General features: G+C 34.7%; 1 protein-coding gene across 1 annotated transcript in view; it reads right to left on the bottom strand.

Moving 5' to 3' along the window:
- Positions 1-200: 200 nt before the first annotated feature.
- Positions 201-7,893, bottom strand: part of LOC141576074 (uncharacterized) — a 28,332-nt gene continuing 20,639 nt past the window's right edge. The window contains exon 13 of the mRNA XM_074358568.1: positions 201-6,688. The gene's annotated coding sequence lies outside the window, so the exon portion shown is untranslated. The remainder of the gene's footprint in view (positions 6,689-7,893) is intronic.

Below are 7,893 nucleotides of genomic sequence, written 5' to 3'. Positions count from 1 at the left end.
TTATAATATAATTATTTTATTTGATTTACATATATACTAATACACATTTTATATATGTACACACATATATGAATATCTACTAAATGCCATTAATTTGCATGGGGTGGTAGCTGATAACATGTGATCTTTCTGACCATTGGCTATTCTTATGTGTGTCTAACGTACTTCTTAGAACAGATACTAGAACATCACACCTCTCATTATACAGTATTTTAAAGGTTACATTTTATTTTACTTATTTTTAAACATTCTTTATTGAGTAATAGTCATTTTACAATGTTATGACAAATTCCAGTGTAGAGCACAATTTTTCAGTTATATATGAACGTACATATATTCATTGTCACTTTTTTTTTTTGCTGTGAGTTACCACAAGATCTTGCATATATTTAAGATTCCACACATGAGTGATCTCATATGGTATTCCTCTTTCTCTTTCTGTTCTGCTCCACCAAGAATAACATTCTCCAGGAGCATCCGTGTCTCTGCAAATGGCGTTATGTTGTCAGTTTTTGTGGCTGAATAGTATCCCATCATATAAATATCCCACATCTTTATCCAGTCATCTGTTGATGGACATTTTAGGCTGTTTCCATGTCTTAGCTGTTGTAAACAGTGTAGAGAAATCAGCTGAAAACCTTATGGGGGTTCCCTTGTAACTCACTCTGTTTTTCTCTTGCTTCCTTTAGGATCATTTCTTTATCCTTGACTCTGGCTATCTTGATTAGGATGTGCCTTGGTGTGGGTCTGTTTGGGTTCTTCCTGTTTGGGACCCTCTGAGCCTCCTGTGCTTGGATATGATTCCTTCTTTAGGTTTGGGAAGTTTTCAGTCATGAGTCCTTCCCATATCTTTTCCATCCCCTTTGTTCTTTTTCCCCTTCTGGAACTCCTATTATGCATAGATTGGCACACTTTATATTACCCCATAGGTCCCATATATTGTTTTCATTGTTTTTTTATTTGTTTTTCTCTCAGCTGTTCTGATTGGGTGCTTCCTGTTGTCCTGTCTTCTAGATCACATATTTGTTCTTCTGTATTTTCTAGTCTGCTTTGCACAGCCTTTAGGTCAGCTCTCATCTCAGCCAATGAGTTTACTAATTCTACTTGGTTCTTCTCTATAGTTTCTATTTCATTTTTGACATATTTTATATCCCTAAACCCTATTTCTTTTAGTTCCTTCAGTACTTTGATCACTCTTTTCTTGAAATCTTGATCTAGTAGGCCATCAATGTCTATTTCCTTGATCATGCTTTCAGGGGATTTCTCTTGATCTTTTAATTGGGAGTGGTTTCTCTGCTTCTTCACATTGCTCATATCTCTCTGGCACCGTGGCTTAAGGAGTATCAGTTACCTACTTAACCTGGAGATGGTGTGCCCTTAATGATTTGATCGAGAGGTCTTTGTGTCTTCTCCCTGCTTCACGAACTCAGCTTGCTGTTTCATAGGCCTTCTGTTGGCGCCCTCATCTGTGCTGCTCTCAGTGGCTGTTGGCTAGCAGATTGTGCCCCCTCCTAACACTAGGTCAGGAGTTGAGCTCTTACCCAGTGGGCAGGCAGGTCACTCCCCCTCCTGATGCCACAGTCAGATGCTGTGCTCAGGGGGAGGCAGGTGGGCAGATCACACCCCATCCCAGCACCGTGGTCAGGTGCTGTGCCCTCTCCTGGTGCTGGTCACTCCGTTGCTCTGTGCAGCTGCCTGCTCTGCCTCGGGTAGGCGGTCTGTAGGTGGGCTCGGGGAAGACCGCGGAACAGCCCCGCCTACGCTCTGTGCCAAATCTGAGCTCCTTGTTTCTCTTGGCAGCACAAGTTCTCTGAGGTGTCAGGGTAGAAAGATCCTCCCTGCCTCAGGCTATAAACAAGTCTCAGTCCTGCCTAGGAGGTTGTGGAGCCCCCACGTGCAGATTCAGGCCTCAGCCCCGCCCCCGCCCGGGCACTATGCACAGGAGGAGATGGTAGCTGTGGCTGAGCCCTGCCTCTCTTCTTGCGGGATGTGCCAGTAATGGCACAGGTCTGAGGAGACAAAGGCTAAAGCACCCCTCCCCCCAGGGCACATGCCTGTTTACAGTTTTGTTTACCCTCTGAGTTAAAATTTACCTGACAATGAGATGTATAAATTAGGCGTTTGAGGTTCATCCTTGTATCAGTAGTTGATTTTTTTTATTGTTGAATAGTATTCCATTATTTGAATATACTATCATTTGTTTTATCCATCCTCCTACTAATAAATACTTAGGCTTTGGATATCTTTTTTTGCAAGCAAACATTTTTAAAAAAAATGCAAATATAATATACATGCTTAAATGTGAACACATCTTAAGTATGCAGCTCAGTGATTTTTCACAAAGTAAACACATCTATGTAACCTTCATCCAGTCAAGAAACAGAACATTGCTGTTCCACTTTGGGTTTCTTCCCAGATACTACGGCACCTCTTTGATGGACTCACCATCCTAAATTCAGCCACAATGGATTGGCTTTTTTGCTTTTGAAATTTTTGGTCCCATACTTTCCACTCAAAATTATGTAAGATTCATCCACTTGTGTTTTCTGTAAACTAGTATATTTATTTTTATTGCTTTAAATTATACAACTTGTATGCATGTGCCAGCACTTATGGTCATGTATTGTTGAAAAGTGTTAGGGTCATTTTCTATTTGGGGGTATAACAAATAGTGATTATGAGAATTTTCTGGATGTCCTTTGGTGCTCAGATGTAGAAGTTTCTGAAGGGTACACACATGGGTTACCCTTGGTAATAGGGTGTGTGTGTGTGTGTGTGTGTACACATATACACACACACATATACATATATGACTTTCATTCAAAAAGCCTATTTCCAAAGTATTTATAAGAATTTATATTCCCACTGGCCATGTGTAAGAGTCCCCATTGCTTGTTGCCCTCACCAATGCTTCATATCACTTAACAACTAACTATTCTAGTGGATGTCTAATGGTGTTCCAAGTGTGGGTTTAGTACGTATTTCCATTACTACTAAAGAGGTCAGCCCCTTTTCATAGCTTATGTGGATTTTTTTTTGTGTGTGAGAAGCACCTGTTCAATTTTTTTGCACATTTTAATATTAAGGTTCTGCCTTTTTCTCCACTGGTTTTTGTTCTTTATATGCCCTAGATACAAGTCTTTTGTTGGATATAGGTATAGCAAATATATTTTCCCACCGTGTGGCTTAGCTTCTCACTTTCTTAATGGTATCTCGATAAAAATAATTCTTAATATTACTGAATTCCAACTTAAAACTCTTCTTTTATGTTTAGTGCTGTGTCCTGTTTAAGAACTCTTTGCCACTTCAAAGTCATTAAAATATCTCCTACACTATTTTCTAGATGCTTTATTTTGGTGGGGGATTAGGTTATTTATTTTAATGGAGGTACTGGGAGTTGAACCCAAGACCTTATGCATGCTAAGCACACATTCCACCTGAGCTTTACCCTCCCCCAGATGCTTTGTTTATGTTTCAAATTTATTAGATTTATAATCTATCTAAAATTACTGTTCATGTATGGTACAGGGTTTAATTCAATACTGTTCCATTGGTCTATATATCTAACTTTAGGTTGTTATCACATAGAATTAATATTGTTTTATAATAAGTCCTTTAACATTGTTCTTTAATATCATCTTGGCTATTGTTGGCCCTTCACGCTTCTCTATGTATTTAGTATCAGCTTGTCAAGTTCTACAAAAAAACAGTAACAACAATTAACTGTTGGGGATTTTGATGTGCACATATAAATCTTTGAATCAGTTGAAGGGGAACTGACATCTTTAAAATGCTGAGCCCTCCAATCCATAAAGTTGGATTACCTCCCCTATATTTATTTTTATCACTGCTGTAACAAGTTATCACAAATTTTGTAGCTTAAAGCAACACAAACTTACTATTTTATGGTTCTGTAGGTCAAGTCAGGAACAGGTATCATTTGGCTAAAAATCAAGATGTCAGCAGGGCTGTATGCCCTTCTGTAGGTCAAAGGAAGAATATATTTCCTTGTCTTTTCCAGCTTCTAGAGTTCACCCACATTTCTTTACCCATGGCCCTTCATCTATCTTCAAAGCTAACAGCTTTACAGCTTTCTAATCCTTCTTCCAAAGTCATATCTTTCTGACCACAGCTGGGAAAGATTTTCAATTTTTAAGGACTCCTATTGTTAGACTAGGCCCATGTAGATAATCCAGGCTAATCTCCCTGTCTCAGAGTCCTTAACCTGATACATCTGCAAAATCCCCTTTGCCATGTAAAATAACATATTCACAGATTTCAGGATTAGAGCATGGATATAGGTAGGGGTCAGTGTGGTGCACTATTCTGTTTATCAAACTGTTTAACATTTGACGCTTTCTGACAAACATACAAGATAGAAGATCCTGATCATGTTTAGAATGCTTCCTCTGCAAAATATTGGGCACTGAGTTTATTTGAAAGGACTGAAAATAATATTACCACAGGAATGGTTTCCTAATTCTACTGACATTTACTTACTTTATACTTAAATACCCAAAATGGTCAGCCAGGAGTGGGATCTTGGCAAATAAAATAAAAGTATAATTCAAGCTTTTATCACTGAATTTACTAGCTAATTCTATTTTAGAAACAGACAGAAAATAAAACAATTTAGAGTAAGTCTGATTACTTATATATTAAGTGAAAATTAAGTTTTAAAAGCATGTCTGAATATGGGATAAAGTAAGCATCATAAAATGTAATGTTAATATTTAGTACCTGCAAATCTCAAACTCCCAATTTATAAACAAGTTCATACTGTATAGCACAAGGAACTATATCCAATACTGTTTTGTAGTAACTTATGGTGAAAAAGAGTATGAAAAGTAATATATGTATGTTCATGTATGACTGAAGCATTGTGCTGTACACCAGAAATTGACACATTGTAAACTGACTACATATATATATATTTGAAAGGGCTGAAAGGACTATATATACCAAGAAAAAAAATTAGATTGATAACCAACAAAAAAATCTGTCAGTAATATAATGCTAGAAACACAGACACAAAAGAAAATCTCAGGCATACATCTGTTTATAGAGTCCTAGAAAAAATAGTGCCTATGCAAGTCCCTGATAAACATGAGAAAATAGGAAAGGCAATATAAAAGTTCAAAATGCTTTGCTATGTAAGAGCTGCAAGGTGACTCAGACACAAACTTAAGTGGTCAAAATGTTTATATAATTAATGATAACTTAAAGTAACTGAGGACATCATTTTAAATGAGATAAAAATAGCTGCTCAATTTTCATATTACTAAGCAAGTCATTTCTGTTTATAGTAGGTTTATATTATTTTTATATGTATTTATATTTTATAAAGACATCAACTTAGATCCTGGCTGATAACTGACAGTGGAGCAACTGATTGATTTAAATGGGTATCATAGACTTATCAGATTTCATATGCTTTAAATATACATTAATTATTAGCTGTCAGGAAGAGTTCAATTTTCATTTATTCTAACATAGCTGTGTCACAGGCAGGTTACTCTGTATTTACAATGGAGAATCATGATAGATATAAAGATATCAAGTCTTACTGATCTTCATAGGGGTGCTTTTATAAGAAAAGGAGAATAAAATAAGAAAAATCTAAAATACTACTTTTTTTATAGTGTTCTAACAGTTTTATCTTATTTTTATTTTTTTACTGAGTTATAGTCCGTTTAAAATGTTGTGTCAATTTCTGGTGTACAGCACAATTTTTCAGTACTTTACGAATATACGTATATTTGTTTTCATATTTTTTCCCCATGAGCTACTACAAAATTTTGAATATATTTCCCTGTGCTATACAGTATAAACTTGTTTATCTATTCTATAGATACCTGTCAGTATTTACAAATCTTGAACTTCCAGTCTGTCCCTACTCACACCCTGTAAAATACTATTAAATCAATATATATTTATGAAGAACTATGAAAAATGGGAAACTATAAGTTGTTTCTTTAAATTGGAGCAAAGAGAACTACTTTAACTGGAAAATAGTTAAAATCTGGCAAGTTTTATGATTTCATGTTCACCCCTGGCAGCTTTTTTTCCTCCTTTCTCCTTCAATCTTTTTTGGACCTTCTAAAGAATTAAATTAAAAAAAAAAAAGAAAGAAAGAAAGAATAAAAGAAAATTAAGAAACAGATTTGCATCTAAAATAACCTCCTAACTGGAAAGATTGTATACTTTGTGAAAAATTTACAGCTGCCGACTTATGATCTATGTCTCTGTCCACACTGCCTTACTTGTTAAGAAGGGTCTTAAAAAAAAAAAAAAAGGTAAAGAAAAATAGCAAATTATAATGGCTTTTACATTTTAAATTCTTTTCTATGTGTCTACAATCTGCTCTATCATGAGTTATTAAGATAAACATTATCAGCTATACTCTACTTTCCTATCATGCACATTGTGACTCTGAGAAGCACTCACGCTCTAACTTACCATCTGCAGGTGGTGTACAGGTTAATGCAGTTCTTTTGACAATATATGGTTTTGTAGTCTAGTTGTCTAACTACTACATAATGGAAAAGATGTAGAACTACTGGTACCACTGCCCTCGGTCTCTGTCATTTACCTTAAACATACCTGGAAAAGTAGATTCAAAAACTCATTGGCAAGAACATTTTTCACACTCCAGATATGATATTTCTCTAGAGTTAAGATGGCCATTCTGAAAGAGAAACAATATTTAAGAATATCTTAAATCTTCATCTTGTTATATTATTTGAATAAAATCTGTTTTATTAAACTTGCAATGGTCATTTGTCTGAAAGAAAACTAATGATTTAACGTAGATGCTATGTGTTCATCTGAAAGTAGGCCAGCAAGAATAAGTTCAAAAGTAACCAAACTCTGAAGTAGTCAGTCACAACGTGGGCAATTTATCACCAAAAATCTTCTTCCTCCAGTAAGACCTGGGAAATAACTCACAGTATCTTCTGGTTCAAGGTGAAGTTTACTAACAGAACCCACAAAAGGTTCTGGTTAGAGAAAAAGGACTATTTACTAACTTTGAAAGCATCTTTCCAAACTCTCTGGATTATGCCCTTTGACCCTAACAATTTTCTAAGATCTTCTTTAAAACATCTGGCAATATTATTAGACTTCTTAAGAGATTTAAAAAAACTAAATATATATAATAAATGAGTATCTATATTAACATTTCCTCAAAATAAAATTTAACATTACTTTCACAAGTTGAATAAAGCAGTATTTTTTTTTTTTGGTGTCAAAGTGTACCAAAAATTACATTTATATACAGTAGACAATATTTCTTGGCAGGCAAAAATATAACCAAATGCTTCTTACTTCATGTTTTGAACAATCACCTTAACAATCCTAGATGAATAATAATGTTCTTAGCTTTTATTACTTAATTATATTTTTATTATCTAATGATTTATTATTTAATGATATTTAATATTTATTATTAATGATATTCATGTATTCATTCAATATATAATACCATGTATTATAAGAAAAGATTTTAAAGCACTATGATGGTAATTATTGGCTTTCATGATGCAACTTCCATAAAAGTATATTAATACCAATGTAATGGTACAAAATAATGGGTAATATTGTCACAGTCTAGTCACCAGTGAATATGGGTAATAGGTTTGGTTGAAAGGTCCAAATTCTATTCTAAATTTTTACCATTTCATTATTATGGTTACACGGAGATGGAGCAGCTAAATGATCTTTTTTTTTAATGTTCAAAAGTACAGCCATAAGAAGAAACACGGTCTTACATAAAAATAGACAGCGATGATAACCTCCATACTTATCAAACACCCAGAAAAAAGGCAATGGAAATTGTATCTCTACATAAGGTATTTCCTAACAGAAACTTTCCTATGTTTCTGTTTTCATATA

Source organism: Camelus bactrianus, chromosome 36, assembly GCF_048773025.1.
Source record: "Camelus bactrianus isolate YW-2024 breed Bactrian camel chromosome 36, ASM4877302v1, whole genome shotgun sequence".
NCBI lineage: Eukaryota > Metazoa > Chordata > Mammalia > Artiodactyla > Camelidae > Camelus > Camelus bactrianus.
Note: the sequence above shows the minus strand (reverse complement) of the source record. Positions and strands in the feature narration are given on the sequence as shown.